The sequence below is a fragment of the Anas acuta genome, chromosome 4, assembly GCF_963932015.1.
Source record: "Anas acuta chromosome 4, bAnaAcu1.1, whole genome shotgun sequence".
Taxonomy (NCBI): domain Eukaryota; kingdom Metazoa; phylum Chordata; class Aves; order Anseriformes; family Anatidae; genus Anas; species Anas acuta.
In genome coordinates this window covers 21,916,558-21,935,634 of record NC_088982.1, presented here as the reverse complement: position 1 = coordinate 21,935,634, position 19,077 = coordinate 21,916,558, and the positions used below count along the sequence as shown (strand labels likewise).

General features: G+C 33.3%; 1 long non-coding RNA gene across 1 annotated transcript; it reads left to right on the top strand.

The window, feature by feature from the left end:
- The first annotated feature begins 3,123 nt into the window (after positions 1–3,123).
- Positions 3,124–18,097, top strand: LOC137855683 (uncharacterized). Its single transcript, XR_011095890.1, has 3 exons — positions 3,124–3,342; positions 9,367–9,396; positions 17,496–18,097. It is a non-coding gene; the product is annotated as an uncharacterized lncRNA (long non-coding RNA).
- Positions 18,098–19,077: the final 980 nt, after the last annotated feature.

The following is a 19,077-nucleotide window of genomic DNA, read 5'->3' as shown; positions in this document are numbered from 1 at the left end:
AAAAAGCAGTTCCAAAACTCAATATTAAAAATACCAGAATAGAAACATACCCAGTTACGGTCAATTGTTGCCTGATAAGCAGTGTATTTTTAGAGTGACATCTGTTTGGAGAGATGGTCTTAAAATGGCAGAGGAGTATGGTTTTTACTCGTAAAGCTAGGAACAACAATCTGGACTTGCAGCTAGTCTCAAAGCTCTGCATATGTCACTAGGAGCTGCCCCAGAGCAGTTTGGTGTATCTTAGGTGTCTGTAAATAGTAGATTGAAAGCATTCTGTGTGCCAGAGCACAAAAGTGGCAGGTTCCCAAAGGAAAGCAAAAACACTGAATGTGCAAAATACTGGGTAGAACAATAGGTTTGTTCTGTTCTTTACTCTTTTCTAAGCAAGTGACATTTAAGCATTGTCAGAGGTAGGATACTGGTGATATATTGTGATCAGAGGCCTAGTCCATTATTGCTGTTTTTATACTTTGATTCTTATGGCATTTCCAACACAAATATTTTTAACATTGCCAGTGCTTAAGGTTTTATTCCCACTGCAACAAACTCTGAATCCAACAGTGCAAGCCATACAAACTCAAAATCCCCTAACTTTATTATCTCATAAATCCCCAGTGATTTTGAAGAGGAGGAATAGCATGTCTACATTTGATCATATGCTATATCTTTCTCTCTTAAATTCTGTAATGCAACTCTTCACTGAAATGCTAAATTAAAATATTACAGGTGGTAAAGCTAAAATATTTTTTAAAGATAAAATAGCTGGATATATAATAGTCATTTTGTCGAAAACGCATTATGGTCCAAATCCTTCTTTTCATTTTACATAATGATAATATTCTACAGACTTCAACAGAAGCAGGATCAAACCTCTCATGAGCAGTGGCATTTTGATGTATTACACCAATACATCAGCCTATGCAGCTCCTTGATGATGTATTGCACAAGTGCTTTATCAAAGTGTCACTGCTCTGATGAAGGCATAGCACCTTCTGGCAATGCCCTGTAATGGAAACTGTTACATTGTAAAAGAGGTTATGCTATGTTATGTGAGGTTATGTTATGTTATGCTACACTATGCTATACTATGTTGTGCTATGCTGCACTATGTTACGTTGTATGTTGTATTGAGGAAAATATCAGAAAAAAAAAGAAAGACTAGGTTCCAGGAAGGAATGGCAGAGACACTGTTATCAAACCAAATTGCCACTATTTAGGCACAATTTAGTGCTATAGGACTTCTGGCACAAAAATTACTTGAAACTTTTAGTCCAGTGATTATTCTATACCCTGATTTTTGTTTAGACAAAATAACCTAAAATGTGAAATTAATATTTTACATCAAAAAGTACTTTCTAAGTTAAAGAGCATCCTTACTTTAGACTAGGAAGGTTTAATCCCTCTTTCCAAATCACCATGTGGCAATGATTCCTGAAGAAGGTTATTTAGTAAGATATCATAATTATGGAAATTCAAGACAGAAACCTGCAACTGTGTGCAGAACTGCCCCTGGAAGGTATAAAGCAGATTACACCATGTTGTGTTTAGGACACCAGTTGACTGGGAAGACAGAAAGGTGAAACTGGTTTTACAAAACAATTTGATGAAGTTCTTAACCCTCACTTCCTTTCTGAACTTATCAAATTTCCTTAGTGATATTGTATCTAAAAAAAAAAAAAAAGATCAGATTACAATCAGATCAGGTCAGCAGGAAAGGTACACAAAATCATTAGGCAGTACTCTAAGTATATTTCCATTGCAACAGAGGTCCCAGATAAACGTCTAAATAAACAGATAAAGTATAAAATGCATTTTTCTTTTTTTTTTTTTGTGTTATTATTATTTGAAACTAAGACTAGAATTTGAAAACTACGACTAGAAATGCCATAATTCAGAAAAGATATAGTCAAGAAAAAAGAACGTAGAAGACTATATAATATTTTGCCTCAGTTTGGATTAGATGTTTGTAAGCACTGTTTTGAGCATCATGATATTTTTATTTTGCCTTGCCCAGAAATACCACTATCAGGTTTGAATTTGTTTAATTATTTACACATAATTTAGAAAATATATTTTTAACATAAGTTCTCTAAATCAAATAGTAACATTTATTTGTTATATGTAAATTGTAGTTTGTCTACCATTTCTGCCTTTGTGGAAGTTTTTTAAGAAGTAATGCTTTAATAACGTTTGTGTACTTTGGGCAATATCCTGCTTTGTGTATTTCAGTGGACAATGGGTTTAGCCTAATTTTTTCAGAGCTCATAAAGCTAATTCAGTATGGTATGAGTCAATGCAAGCAGGCAACAACCATAAATGCAGGGCTGAAATACAAAAACTAAATTTGTTTTCACTACCTTGCCAGCTGGGAGATCCTTGAAGCAACAGCTGGGCAGAGGCACACAAGCAGGGAGATAGGTACTGCTAAGCTTGGCCCATGCTATAAGATCACTGATCATACCTATTTAGCAAAAGCTCACAGGTGTAGTTTACCATCATACTGTGGTTCTCGCTGTGTTTTTTGATCCATGTCCAGGCTGTGTGTGCCTGGACACAGGCGCAGGCAGGGACAGGGTCTATAGGCAGTGGGGCAGGCCTGCAGGAGGCTGGTCAGTGTCATCAAAGCACTAGTGAACTCAAGACCTGGTAGTTCCCAAGTGAGATTCATAAGAAGCAATGCTTTAAAAATTTGCCTGAGAATATTCATGGCAGAAATAAAATAGTTAGTGCTATCATCTAGAGTTTTGTTGAGAAAGTTTGACGGTAAATAAAGACAATCTTTTGGGGCTCTGATAAACCTGAACACATTACACTATTTCTTCTGAAATAATGAAAATGTTATTTTCTTGTTTTAGGCTTTTAGATGATTGACATCACAATTAGATTTTCAAATAAATATATAATCTGTGTTCTTGTCTGAAACTTGCATTTTAAGATTAAAGCTTTTGAAGTATATGTTAAATTGTGGTAGCTCACTTCAAAGTTTTAATTGAGTAGCTTGCATGCTTACTTCTAAAGCTGTAATCAGAAGCTTATGTAATGAGATACAGCAGTGCCTTATTCTTTCAGGAGGGGGAAGCACAAACAAATGAGCTGCATCCTTAAGAGATTAGGGGGATGGGGGGCCATTATAGTTCTGGTATTTGCAGGAAATTCATGGCTGCGACATAGCTCTGGGAAAAGCAAAGTCATATTAGTAGCTGGTATTTAGTTGTAGGGAAAGAGGTATAAGAGCGCAATTTAAGAATATCCCTTCTGTCATTTTGCATCTCCATTTTCTTTTATGACAATCTCCTGCTAATATTCAGTCATCTGCAAAGAGACGTCCCGTTGCATCCAAGGGTGAGAACTGATTTATACAGATGTTCTTGATAAAGAGAAAATTACTTCTTGTAAGTATTTTCTCTACAAATGTAAGCTGTAACGTATTGACAGTGATGTCCCCTTTCCCACTGTGCTGACAGGTATTTGCATGTATTCATTCATTTCACTTTTCACTTGAAGAAAAAATGGTTGATAGAGAAACTATTTGGGTTCTTGATGTCAAAATGTGAAATATGGTGGTTGTCTAATATTCCAGTAAAAAGAGAACAAATTGGTATTTTTGACATATTTAAACACATAATCACTTATACCAGAACTGTGTACCTAAGCAGACAGACAGCAATGGTTATAGATATAAGTGTTTGTGTGCATAGATGTGCTTTCTAATTAAGGCGCTAAAAAGTTAATATCAGAGTAACAATAATCACTGAAAGTTACTCTAAAATGTGTTTTTATTTATTGTAGATTCAGAGAGTATAAAACTCCTACCATTCATACTGATATTTTGAAGAATGTAGATGCAGCACTGCCCTGAATTAGTTTCTCTGTGAATTAGAACTGGATCTTCTGGAAAAGTATTTATTCTCAAAGTGTACTCTAAAAGTATTCATTCTTATTTCCCTCCCTCAAAAAACAGCTGTTTGTATAGGGTAATTTTTAATTTGCTATAAGTTGCTGCAAGATAACAAAGGTAGCCATATCAAAAGACAATTTTAAATATTTGAAACCCTCTTTTATTTCCATTGCTTTTATATTGAGTCTAGTTCTTGTTACTTTAATGCAAAACTTCTGATACAGATTTATTAACTTTTGCAAAACACTCTTCTACTTAATACAAAATTGTGCAACATTACAATTTTACAAAAGATGATGTACATATTTATCAATAAATAACTTATTCGACAGTAAAAACTGTCATTTAAAATCAGACATGGAAGACATACTAACTTCAAATTAAATTTAACAAATCTGATATTATTCAATAAAAGAAAAAGAAAGGTTAATAGACACAGCTCAACTGAACCTGACATTCTTTTCTTCCCTAACTGACTGTCTGTATTCATCTCTTATCACTGTTGAATTGGTATTGAATTGTATTTTCCAGTTACTCATAGCCTAGTAGCAACCTAAGTGCTGAGAGAACGTTTACAATGTGATATACAATTATTCCTTTAACCTTTTGATGATCATTTTGACCTCTGCTTTCAGAAGACTTCTCAAGGTCAGCTGCTTGCTGTGTAATCCTTCAGAATCTAGTTGCCAGTACTCAGGATGCTAAAGGGCACTGCAGGCTCAAAATCTCTGTGTTTATCCTTGTAGATTTGTACAAATTTGTAAATTTGTAGATTTTACAGGATAAAATCTTGTAAAAAAAATCCTGTAAAAATCCTGACGGGGAAAAAAAAAAGATACTAATTAAAAAAACTGGTAATCATACTAAAAAATAAAATAAAAACTGGCATCATACTAATGATACCAGTGCAAACTTGGGAAGAAATTAGATGAGGAAATGCTTCTTACTGCACCTCTTGTGTGAAAAGCTTTGGATCAGGACTTTGAAACTGCTTTAAAATGTTTTTTGTTTTTTTCTTCTTGTATTTTTTGCAAATAACAGTACTAAAACTTGTTAAACTGCATATACATAGGTTTGATATTTGTTTGTTTGCTTGTTTTCAATCCAAATAGTTCACAAAAATAGTAGGAGTATTATTTTCTTTACTCTTTCCTGGCCAAAGTTAAAAATGAGATCCATTTTCCTGTTGTAAACTATTTATTTTTCACTGAAACTGAAGTGTTGCTACTTAAGCCCATTGATTTTTGGAGTAATATTTTCCATATTTATCTACATGTATATTTGAAGGAAAAGAGCTACCCCAAAGTAAAAAGGTGCATAATTTAGCCTTTCATTTTCCAATAAAATTGATGCCAAATAATAGATAGCTTCCTGTCCAAAATCTTATATGTCATGTGCTGTCTCTGAGTTTTATGACCAAAAATAAACTTGACGAAAAGGCTACAGTAATACATAGTTAAAGAAGAAATAAATAAATAACAGGACCAAAGCAACATAAGAGTTTTATATATTTTTCACAGAAGAGAGTATCCTTCTCTCCTTCTCATTAAGATACTGTTACTATCATCTACACAGAATGTACAGAAAAAAAATGTGAGGCTGAATTTTTTTTTTCTCTAAGCAAAAAGATTTTTCAGTAATGAGCCAAGGAATTAACTGCTGTTAAGCAGATATGGGTATTGATTTCAAAAGCCAACCTATTTGTTAAAGGCATACATAGACTTCAATTGACTTACCCTCCATAAATAAATAAATTAATTAATTAATAAAATAAAAATTGTAAGATATTTTAAAGTCACTCTGAGACTGGCACTAGCAAGCACATTGAGGTAAATATTTGCAAAATCTATCTCAAAATTCATAAGATAAAATATTATTTTGTCTCAGTTAAAGCGTGTAAAACAAGGCGGAATTGTCAAGAGCATCCTCAATGTCTAACTTGAGGTATCTCACCAGAAATATGTAACTATATATATGTTAATTACATATGTTAATGATATATGTTAATTAAACACACTTGTAACCAATGTTGTCTGGGTAGTACTGCTATTCTACCTCTGAGATTGTTGTGTTTAAAGTCATGAAGAATAATAGTCAAAAATCTGAATCTATTTGCAATATCAAAAATAACTCTTTAAGTCTCATACGGACGGTTGGAATTAAGAGTTCTTTCAATTTTTATGAGTATCATCTTGTTTCAGTATTTCAGAAGGTTTAAGTAATTCATCGAATTTTTGCATTTTTTTCCCACTTTGTCTTACTTTTGTACCTTACCTTAAGTGTAGGAATACACTTAAGTGTAGGAATACACTTAAGGTTGGTTACATGTCATGTCATGTCCCTCAGCAGCATTGCTTTGTGCAAAAAAAGAACTGTGATGGATAGTATAAAATCTTCTCTCATTACTTTATAATGTAATAGCTCATTACTAAACTGAGAAAGGATCTAATTAAAACCAGTGGGGTTCATGGCATCTTTGTTATTTGCGTAATGCAGGGCATCAACTGAAAATGAATTTTGAACCTTAAAAGATACTTTGACCTATTATTTTTTTAATTTGTTTGTTTTGTTCTCTTACTTTATGCTCCTCCTCCACTCCTTTTTTTTTTTTTTTTTTTTTTTTCCCACTTAGAAATCTATGGGGTCAGCCTATTCTACCAATTATATTTCCATAGTTGATCTAAATACTAACCACTTTGTCAATTTCTGTAGCAGCTTATAATGAATGAGTATTGTGAATTGCTTACCAGAGCTTGGGTAGTTCTCAATTCATAAATGAATAGTACAAGAAAAGTGATCAGTAATTTGTCTTGTTATGTAGACAGAAATTTGATAAATAGGCAACCAATTAATGAAATACATGTTACTTTTTGGAAATGTTGATAACAGTCATAACACAGGAAGTAGATTCATGTGATGGCTGCTTTGGAATAACAAAAGCGAAAAAATAAACAAACACTACAAAACATGGTATAAGGCTTTAAAATTTAGTATTTAATATATGGTTGTCTTGATAAAGGGGTTTATCAGAGTCAAACGTTTATCTGTTTCAGAGCCCTGAAACTTTCACTGAGACAGTTTCACAAAGTTGAACATATTTAATAAGTTGACAGATATAACAGCTTCAGAATTGCCATTGACACACTTACTGAAATACACTTACTGCAATAGTGCTAATATATAATAGTGCTAGCAACATGCTATCCTAGGTATTCCTCAACAAAAGGTGAAGTCACAGAGCTTACAAAGAAGGTGTCCCTGTCTTGGTGGAGGAGAAGGAGCACAGCTCGTCAACTGGATCTTCTAGGTTTACAATTGCTTTTTTACAATTTAGTCATCATCTTCATAGCCCTCCTCAGGGCCCGCTCTAACAGATCCAGATCCTTTTTGTGTTGGAGGCCCCAGACCTGGATACAGTACTCCAGGTCAGGCTTCACGAGGGCAGAGTAGAGGGGGACAGTCACCTCCCTCAACCTGTTGGTCACCCCTCTGGATATGCAGCCCAGGATGCAGCTGGCCTTCCGGGGTGCAAGCATGCACTGTCAGCTTATGTCAAGCTTTTTGTTCACCCAAACTCTCAGTCCTTCTCTGCAGGGCTGCTCTCAGTAGGTTCTTCTCCCAGTCCATACTCGTGTCTGGGATTGCTCTGACCTAGGTGCAGCACCTTGCACTTGGAATTGCTGAACCTCATTTAGTTCACGTGGACCCACTTCTCAAGCTTGTCAGGTCTCTTTGGGCTGCATCCCTTCCTTCCGTGGTATCAACTGCACCACTCAGCTTGGTGTGATCTGCAAACTTGCTGAGGGTGCACTTGATCCCGCTGTCTATGTCATTGATAAAGATATCTAATGTTACCTGTCCCAGAACATACCCCTGAGGGACACTAATCATCAGCAGCCTCCACCTGGACATAGAGCCGTTGACCACCACTCATATTTTGTGCCTTCTGCAATAGGGTGAATTTCCTGGTACAGACCTTAATCTGAAATATGAACTTTTTTTGTTATTATTTTTATCACAAATTATCTATCTACCCTGGATTTGCTGATTTTTATTTTATTTTTATTTATTTTTTTAAGAGTTGATTTGTAATGTAAAATGATAAGAGAAGGGCAACACCTTCATCTTTTGACAATGAAGATACCTTGGCCATTTATTTTAGGTTTAACTAAAATTAACTGGCAAGTTCAGTGTCTGTGGTAGCTGGGCTAGTACACATCAGAATTCCTTAAAACAAAGCAAATAATTAATATTATTACAAAGCACACTAAAAGTGTAGGAAAAGCAGGAAGAAATATGTGATTGCACGCAAAATACATACATACTTATCAAGATTGAGAGAGGTGATCCTTTACTTCTATTTCTGAACTGGTGAGGCCACACCTGGAGTGTTGTGCCCAATTCTGGGCTCCCCAGTACAAGAGAGACACGGGTATACTGGTGAGAGTTCAGTGGAGATGATGAGGGGACTGGAGCACCTCACCTGTGAGGAAAGGCTGAGAGAGCTGGGATGGTTCAGCCTGTAGAAGAGAAAGCTCAGATGGCATCTCATCAATGTATATATATATATAAATACAAATACCTGAAAGGAAGCTGCCAGGCTTAGAAGGAGAAGCAAAGGGCAAATGCTAAAATGCAGGAGGTTCCCTCTAAATGTCAGGGAATACCTTACTGTGCAGATGACTGAATACAGGCACAGTTTGCCAAAAGAGGCTGCAGTGTCTCTCCCTCTACAGAGAGTTGCATTTAACAGACATCTGGACATGGACCTTGGCAACTGGGTCTAGGTGGCCATGTTGCAGCATGAAAATTAGGCCAGATGATCTCCAGAGATCTTTTCTAACCTCAAACATTCTATGATTCTGTGAAGTGAATGAAATAACATAGAATCTAAGAGATTTTCTTGCTTCATCATTTTTAATCAATCTTTTGTGACTGTACAAATGTTCTCATTGTAATAATTTGTGATATCACATGTACAGGTTTACAGCTTCACTGGGAAATATGTTGTGCAGGAAGATCAACTGGAAAAACAGAAATCTGACACAAATATGCTTAGCATACTAATTAAAATAGGAAAGAAAAATTGAAAAATATGAAATATGTTGTTCTTAATGTTATACTTTCCAAGGATTTCTTTTTGTTTGACTCATACGTTCATGATTTCAGTCTTTACAAAGTAACTTCAGTTACAAATATGTGCCTATCTATTGTAATAAGGAGTAAGAAATGATGATCTATATGTGGAAAATCTAAGCATTAGCATTTTTTTTGCTGATCAAAATGGCTAACTACACAGAGTTTGATGCATTGTCATCTCTAACTGAGAAACACAAAACCTGACAATGTGATATAATTTTCTGAAGATTCTAGACAGAGAAAGAGTGTATGACCTCTTATAGTGATCTGCTGATATCTCATTGCTTAAAGAGTTAAAATGTCTGGTATTTTCTATTGTCACCTTTCAGACTTCATCTCTTCGTTGAAAAGACTGATTAGTAAGTATTTTAAGTTCTCTTTATAACATTTCAATGGATACACCGGAGACTGAGATATTTAAATATCTTCAGAGAAATATTTTTGTAATGGAAATAATTCTATGAATGATTTTTTTTATACCAAATTCAATTTAAAACAGGAAGGTCATTGTGTTATTACCTTGGTTTGAAGCTATGTTTGCAGATGTACCACTAGGTACTGACAGTTACATGGATATGAAAAGCTCCCCAGGCTACTGTATGGACTGGTTTTTTAGACAATTAAGAAAGTTTTTAACAAGTCTGTTCATTTCACATTCTTAATTAATTGGTTTGATTTTTACAACCCAATAATTCACTAGAAAAAGTGGAAGTAAAAGCTGTGTTTAGATTGTTCCTTAATATTATAATTAATGGTTTCTAAATTGTAAGAAAGATAACTTACCATTTCTTAGATTCACTCTTTATGGGACTGGGTCCTAATGTATTTCACAAAATATAATAATCAAGATACCAAAACTAAAAGCCTTAATGTCAAGAAGATGTGAAACCAATAGATTCTTGTGCTTTTATGCTGTTTAGATGATACCCTTTCTATTCCTGACCTTGTATTAGTTTTGAAGGGGAACAAGTAGTTTATGGAATCTCTACTGGTAGGGTGGTTTACCATTTAAAAAAAAAAAAAAAAATATTTTCCTTTCTATATTACACTAATTTAGATCAGCAGGTATATTTATGGGAATATTTACAATATGAAAGATATCAGTGTCCTTCCATGAAAATACAGTTTCCAGAAGAGCATGAGTGAGATAAGGGGGTAGATGTTCTTCTCAAAAGAAGTTAGGCATGAGGTCCATAATTCCTACAAAATTATTACTTGGGTTTCTACACTCATTCTCCCAATTCACTTGGGTCAGAGTGAATAGCTATTCCGAATTTTCAAAAAGACTTGAAAAGTCCTGTGTAGATAATTTTAATAATTAATATCTAACCTAAAAAAGAAAACAAAAACAAAACATAATGGTAATTTCATACCACATGTGTGTTTCACATCAGATTGTCTATGACATGAACTTTACTCTCATGTTAAGCTCTACAACACAAGAGTTCTAATAACCCCTCAAGTAAACTGTAAAAGTAATCTAATGCAATTTAAGCTGTATTCAGCTGTGCAGATACATCTTGATTAAAGTTATTGTTGGCCTACGTATAATCACAAGTTGTTTTTTTTTTTTTCTCCTTCTCTATTTTTTTTAAGTATCAGTTGCATTATTTTGATCAGCTTACACTTTAGATACATGTCACCACTTAGTGTCCTACTTCCCTAGATTTTATTGACAAATCTGTTAATCAGAGAGGACAAACACAAAGAAATTCTGCTAATTCTATGAAACATCAGTACATTACAATATAGTAAATGAAAGGCTTGTTTCAGATTGGTCTGTACACTTAAGCTCCCATAGGAAATTGGTAGCTGAATTGATTATAATTTGTGTGGAATTGACTGTACATGCATGTTAAGCAATTTTCTACAAAATGACACAAAATTGGAACATCACCATAGTGATATCATATTGTACACAATAGTAACTAAATATTATAGACTTAAATAGAAACTTGTTTGATATATATCATATTCTGTAAAATACAACCTTACTGAAATGATTTTTAGGAACAGTACAAATGTTTACGCTAAACATTTTGAAGAGTTAACTAGTGATATAAAAAGAATAATTCTAAGTTCAAGTGCATGTTTATTGACAGCACTTAATGTGTTTGAGGGCAGTAGCAAAGAAGATGAGGTAATTTTTATTCTTGTTCTCCCCCAGAAACATGGTACCTTTCCTTCATGTCTCTAAAGAACATTGGAGTGCTGCATGCAGATGCAAGGACCCAGCGTTTCATGAACAGCTGCAGGATCTTAGCAATGCACTTCAAGTAAAATTTATGAAAAAGTTCATTCATCTCCCATGATCTAGCATACAGAAGACTTTTTAAAGTCAGTATTTTGCTTCTTTCCATTAAAATAATCTTAAATAGGAGCTCTTCCATCATCCCAAAATAGAAATTCAACAATACTTCAGCTCACTCCAAACCATCTGTTTACACTCATTTCTATGACAAACTTCTTAGCGATTTGCATTTTGCCCAAGCTGTCAGTTTAGCCTTTGCCAATTTTAAATAACTTTCCACAATTGTGGTAGTTCTTTTCAGTCATAGTGCTAGAATAAATTTTAAACAAAAGAAGGAATAGCTCAAGATAGCTGTATAGATATGTGAAAGTAAGCTAAGAATTGCATAGAAAAAAAGCAGTGCACACAAAATATGTTGACACGTTTTTAAAATTTGTACCATGAACAATATACAGATTATAAAATACAAATATAGATACTTATTTGTAATACAATTTTTCCATGTAAAATATGCTAATGGTTGCGTCCCCACAACATGGATTTATAATTTTTCATGGCTTGTTTGTAAAAGCGCTTCATTAAAATTGTGACCAAGATACTGAGTTGATCACCATCTAATAATAGATTAAAATATCGTTTGTTTGAAATTAAATTGTTGTTGTAGTTGTAGTTTTGTCCTTATGGGGTTTATACTATCTCAAAACAACAACAAAACACAAAACAGTAAGATATAATAAATCATACTTTTTTAAATTTATTTTTTTTTCTTTTCTTAAAAAAACAAAACAAAACACGTCCTCCCTCTTGACTTCAGAAATAGTGGAGTCTGTTGCACTCATTTCAGTGTCATTAATGTAAACTTTTCACAGTGTGAAGAGAGAACAGTACTTGAAAGAAAACAAACAAACAAAACTGGAAAAAATATAAATGACCATATAAATGAACTGTCATTCATGAATGCTCTGGTGTTACTTTAACATGGAATAAGTCTCTTACTGATCCTTTAAAAGGATCTGGTTGCTGACTGGATTTGATATTGCTAATGTAAAGATCTCTGAAAACGGTGTTGATGACACAGGACTCAAATATAGGAAGTTGTGCCCAGAAATATTTGGCTTTCTAACTAAATTTGAAAATTGACAAACTTAAATGAATTTATAATGTAATCAAATATGTTCTTCCATTCATGTTCCATCTACCATCTGTTGTCTAATGTAGTTTAAGGATTACAGAATTAGGTTGACATATTTGGCTATATTCATTTAAAAAGAGAAATCATTAAGAAATTAGAGGATTTCCTGCCCTGCCATAACAAAATAAAACAACAACAAAAAACCACCACCAACTAATCATAAGTAGTTCAGAATTGTTAGCTCTAGCAAGTAGTCATTTTTCATGGAGAACAGATTGGCAGAGGCAATGCATAGTTTCATAACATTGTCTTACCAGTGTGTTTTTGATCTCAAAAACTACCCCTTTTAGGGAATGAGCTCACTCCATTTCTATTGATGATTATTTTTGTCCATTTTTGGTTTTGCTAATATAGGTGGTTTTCATTGTGTTGGTTGTTTAAGGGAGCCAAGATTGATAAAGGATACATCAACCAATATTTAAAATAATGTAATTGGTTTCAGTGCTGTTATTTCATGCTTCAACAACAGAACAAAGAGACAGCTTAAAACATACTTTGTGGAAAAAAAAATATTTTGAGAAATAAGTAAAAAATTCCATTGTACATCCAGTTATCAGTTGTAAAACGTTCAAGAGACTGTTTTCTGTTCTACATATGTAGATGGAGATATCTTTTATTAAATCAGCTGTCATGATTAAAAAATCAGACAAACTTTCAGACTCTCAAGCCTTTCTTCAGATCTGAAAGAAAAGCTCTCTGAAGGATAGCTGCAGCTTTCAAATTGACTTAAAAGTTGAAAACCATTAATTACAGTTTAGATATGTAACAATTAAATTAGCTACCAAATGGTCTTCATTCATTTGAAGGTCTTTTGACCAAAGGTCATGTACAGAAAGACCATTATTCTGAATTAATTCATATATTTAAATTAGGCATCTTTCAAGTTACCTTTGAAGAAAAAGTATTTGAAGGAAAAGGAATTCAGGTACAAACTCTAATTGATACAATTAGAACAATCACTCTGAGTTTTATTTGAAAACTGCTTCATCTCTTGCGCATGAAGAAGAGCTATTGTGTTTAATACAATACAGATTTAAATATTCATCTCTACTAGTTGGTATAATAAAATAAATCTCTTCTATTTAGAAACTTGTTTTGAGAAGGAAATGACATAACAAAATTATACTGAAAATCCCTCAGTTTCCATCAGAGTTTGAAGCAGGGATTGTTAAACTCCAGTAATGGTTGTACTTTCTCTCAGTGTTATTGATGGTTTTCCAAAATCCAAAACAAGTTAATATAAAATGTTAAGGACGAGATTGCTGGTATAACCTGGTTCTGCATGACATTCCCATAATACACTGAGTTTAATAAATGAAAAGTTTTACAGACTTTCAAAAACTAAGTTAATAATCTCTAGTTTGTATCATTCTTAGTGTATGAGTAAACAACTACATAGAGTAATGTCAAAATACCTTGCCTCCTGCTCAAATTTAGATATCTTTTCTAATCAGAAAAAATGTGGGCTTCTGAAGGTCTAACGTCTTTACTTTGTATGAAGTACTTGAAAGAGATTTATAACTGACTATTGAATTCATGACATATAATTGAAACTGCCAACAATCAGGAAAATATGGATTAATTATTCTGATTATGCAATTTCAGCACTGCTCCTTCTTTTAAGACTCGTCTGAATGGAGAATAACGCACTACGGATCTTTTTCTGAATGGTGACCACAGTATAAACATATAATATAAAGTGAATATTATATTTTATTTTTAGGGTAGTGTTTTTAACACGACTCCGTCAGAATTCTGATTTAAGAACTTAAATAAGAGTGGCCATAGCTTTATGGGCTAATTTGCTTTGAAGACAGCTGTTACTAATCCGGCAAAAGGATTTTGTACTGATTTCTGTTTCTTCTTCCAAAGTATAATGTAAGTGAAATACAAATGTGCCAAGTTATCACTTTGATAAATTTTGAAAAAAGCAGAATTATGAATCATTGAGGTGATGTAATGATTTTTTAAACAATAGTTGCTAGGAAAATAAAAAAGTCAAATAGGTTTTATGCGTGATTTGATTAAAGTTTAGTTTTTATGAGTATTTAAATGTATTTTTCTCCTCAAAATATTCATATTTTGAAAATATCACTTAAGTTTGGTTGATGTTATTAATATGCAGCTTTTCTACCTGAAGCACTTTATGTAGGCAATGCACAGCATCTGGATCTTTTAATTAAATTTTTTGAAGTTTTAATTATTTTGGATTGAAGTCTTGGTCAGTGATCTGGACTTCATCATTTAGAGTGTACACACAATTAGTCAGCTCATTGAATATGGAAAAGTCACTTTGAAAGTTAAAATTCAGGTTACGTATTATAAATAAATAAGCAAATAAAATAGAAACAAAAAAAAATAAAAATCATTTTGCCTTTGACTTGCTGATGTAGCGATGTAGCAGCCCTTCTACATCTTGTGTCTAACATTCATGCAGGGAAAGTTAACAAGTTTACATTAGGTCCTGAAAATTGTAGTGTGTGCACATCTATGTATGTATACATATGCATATATCTATATAAATTATTGAATTCTAAATTGAATTTTTATTGAAAAATGAAACAAAACACAAAACCTTGTCATGTGGCCTAGATGGCAGCAGGGATGAATAGAGAAAAGACCTATTGAACAGCAATCCAGGTGAGCCACAATCACAGAACTTTATTTTTCCAATTTTTTATTCAATTCAGTGAAGTGATAACAAGCAAGAAAAATCTACTGAATGTACATGAAACCATATGGTATTTCTAATATTTCAAGCCAAAGGACAGGGAATTCTTAGGATAAAGCTTATGTCTATTTGTCTTAGAGAGACTTAGCCTTATATATATAATATATAAATTTATTTATATTTCTATATGTCTAATCTATCTGTAGGATGCTATTGTTAGTTATAGTCATTCAAAATACATTTTCTGTATCACAGACGATTAAGGCTCTGATCTACAAATGCATACCAGAAACTAACACTACATAATCCTAAAAGTGAATAAATAAACCAACAATTGTAATAATATTAGTAGAATTTAAGCCAAAGCTCTGAATCATATTATGAAGGCCCCAGAATATTTATGGCATTTTAAAAATTCTTGAAGATACTGAGCACTTAGGAAACTGTGTTTGTATTTGTTTTCTACTGCTGAAGTGAGAAGCCGTGCTGTCTAACCCTATTCAGTGACATAGATTTGTGATGTCTTCAGAATTGTTACATCTATTATCTTACCTTCATACCTAAGCATGCATTTTTGAGAGGAAGAATTGGTAATATGGTTAGACTGTGTTTCATTTACCATCTAATTGTCAGAATTAGTCAAAAAGACTGATGACATAATAAAATCAGAAAATAAAATACTGATTTCTGTTAGAGGCAGTTGAATTTCAGTGGTGGTGACAAAAGACGTAATTATTGCAAATATTTTAGTGAGTTTTCATTTGTTTCATTTTCTACCAGCTGTGATGCCAATGACACCTAGTCCTGCAAAGTTTCACATGTATGAATAGTACTCATTGCTTTTATATTAATTGCTCAGATGATAAAACTATCAGCAAGAGGAAGGTTTATGGGATCAAATCAATACGTATGGTTTCATTTCTGTTTCCTATCAGGAAACTGCTTGTTCTGTGAAACTCAGCTTTAAATTTTATTTTTATTTTTTAAAGACTGAGTTTTGCATTCATTTGAATTTTCTTAGATATTATTTTTAATTTCTTTTTTGTTTCTGCTTCCTTCTTATTCTTAAATGAATTGTTATATTGAAATATCAGAGTTCAAATAGCAGTGATATTTCAAGTTTTAATTCCAAATAAGGAAAAATATTACATAAAAACATGATAGAAAGAGGCTAGTAGCTAAAAATAATATCTTTTAGCAACAATACAAAATTGCTAAATGGATTGCTTGTACGTCAAATATTTCAGAAGGATACTTTTCTTATTCTATCCTGTCATCATTAAGTTAAATAAGTCAATTTATTCTATTAAAATAGAAACAATTTTCCAAAGATTTTCCATACCAACTCAAGCTGTCTGCATGCCTAAAGCCCCCACTATTTTTTTCTGAAGATCTGACAGCATCCTTCTGACACTCCCTATTCCATTTTGAGATGGAAAGAAATATAGGAAACAAAGTTTTAAGTTTTTGTTTTTGTTGTTTTTGTTTTCCAAAGCTCAAAACATCCAGATTATGTAGATGTATAAGTTCTGTGTTTTTTAGTGTGCTTGACTTTGATAGAGCTATGCTGATTCATATCAACTGAAGACTTTAAGAGTTTGGCACTCCTATATTCTTCTCGCTTAGGAAATAACATCTAAACTTTTCTTAATTCTCTACAGTAGTATGAATAACGTGCTGTACTTTCATGAACACATAAATATATTTTTGAGTCATAGAATTAATTTCTTTACAAATCCCTCAAAATTAAAAATATGTGCAGTCACGCAACTGCTTATGTATTTGAGGAGGATTTATTTTCTTCCTGCTTTAAATGAAAGAGAAAAAACTCAAGAAACTGAATAACAATCTGTGATCTGATCCCAATCATCTCAGAATAATTCCAGGTCTGTTATGCTCAGCAGGAGAAAAAATGCAAGTGAATATACTTTTTCTTTTTAACTCTGAATTGTAAAAAAGATTTATGATTGCAAAACTAAATATTCTACCGCTAATAAAAGGATATCTAAAACAGATTAAGGGAAACCTAAGTAATTTCAAATGGTATACTTTTGTCTATTGTGAGTTCAGTGAGAGTTTTCATAATTTTATGTACACAGTTAGCTATAATGACCTTTATTCTTTCTCAGACTGCTAGAAAACTTCAGACACAGCTAATCTCATTTCTCATATTATGTTTGAACCAAAGTAGCTTGCAAAGTCATTATTATTCTCTGATATAAGTAAAATACTACTCCCTTTCTTTTTCTAAATATTATTCTCTGATACAGCTGATTAGTCTTATCTCTCTACCAGCCAATAGTTTAACTGTTAATCTCCTCCCATTCTCACTTTCTGCTTTCAGGGCTTTTTTTGGGAGGCAATCAATCTCTACAATTTGGCCACTATCTGTTTGAGGACTGAGGATAGGATGAGCCCCATTTATTAAGGAATGACTTCTGAACCAACTTGATTTTCCATTTTAGAGGAACGCAAGAGGACCATACCAGTTGTTTCTGACTATCTAGCTCAAGTCAAGATATGCAACTACAACTAGTTTTTGTTTGTTAGTTTGTTTTGTCTGCATATAATGCGTTCAGTTCCTGTTTCATCATAGCCTTCTTGATTATTTTCTTTAATTATGTATATATGTTTGGTTCTATTTTCCAGGCGTGCCCAAACTTTGTTACTGACTTGGTCTTACCACTCACTAGAACCACTCACTTCTGCTTCCCAGCTTTGATTACAGTTCACGAGATGCTGTGTATACTCTGTTTTTTAATGTTCATTTGTTCTGAGGACAATTATTACAGACATTACTGGGATGGATGGGGAATGTCAAAAATTAAAAGTCCAAATGTAGTCATCAGTGTCCTTATTAGTAGAAGAGGTGTGATTTAAATCTGTACCCACAATTCATAGCCAGAGGAATTAGGAATGATAATAATAAATCTGGGTTTTGCATGGTTTCTTTGTCACATTTAATGATAGCAGCTGTTCTGTCAGTCCAGGATTATTTTGATCATCCTATACACTGCAAGATTATGCAGGTGTGTGAGTGTCCATAAATCCTATGACTGTCTGTAGGTGACCCTGGTTGGTGGGGGGTTGGACTAGATGACCGTCAGAGGTCCCTTCCAACCTCAATCATTCTGTGATTCTGTATGTGTTCCAAACCAAACCTCTACCAGTAAGCAAATAAACAATGTGACTTGTAGTAGATGCTACATTAAAATGTACCCATCAGTGCAGTGTTGACAATGTGATAATTTTTCATGTGGTTGGAAAGTTACTGCAGGATCAGGAGCAAAGAGACGTAACTGAGTCTGCTCCTCTGCCTGTATATCTGAAGTATATCTGAGTTTCTTCTGACATAACAGCCTAGAAAATAAAGACATTTTCAGAGAATAAAAAAACAGAACCAAAAAAAGAATTGGATACTTTTTACAAAGGGTATTTTAACATGCGCAGTGGCTACCTATGCTCTGCATTCCAATTTGCCTTTTGAAAATGATGGAATGCTATTACGTTCAGTGAAAAATTAATTTAAAAATGAGTGAATAATTCAATATATTTGCTTTGCTAACAAAAACACAGAAAGAGCAGTTTTTATCTGCCAGATGTCTGTACAGAACAGAGTAACAGGTATCTATCAGATAAAATTCACATCTTTCTATGAATTTTCACCTCAAGACTGTTATTCTAAAATGAATTGGAATAGTACTGAGGGACAGATAATTTTCAGCTAAACAGAGAAGCAATAACATTTCAGAAGGCAGAAGTGTTATCGTCCCACTTCCCATACATGCAAAAATAGCACTGCATTTTTTCACAGGCTGGCGTCTGCAGAGTGAAAAGTTGGAAAGTTCATGGAGAAATAGTTTTTTCAAAAACTTTGTCTCATTTCTGAACAGGATATTAGGCTGTCAGTTTGTCACCTTATTTTT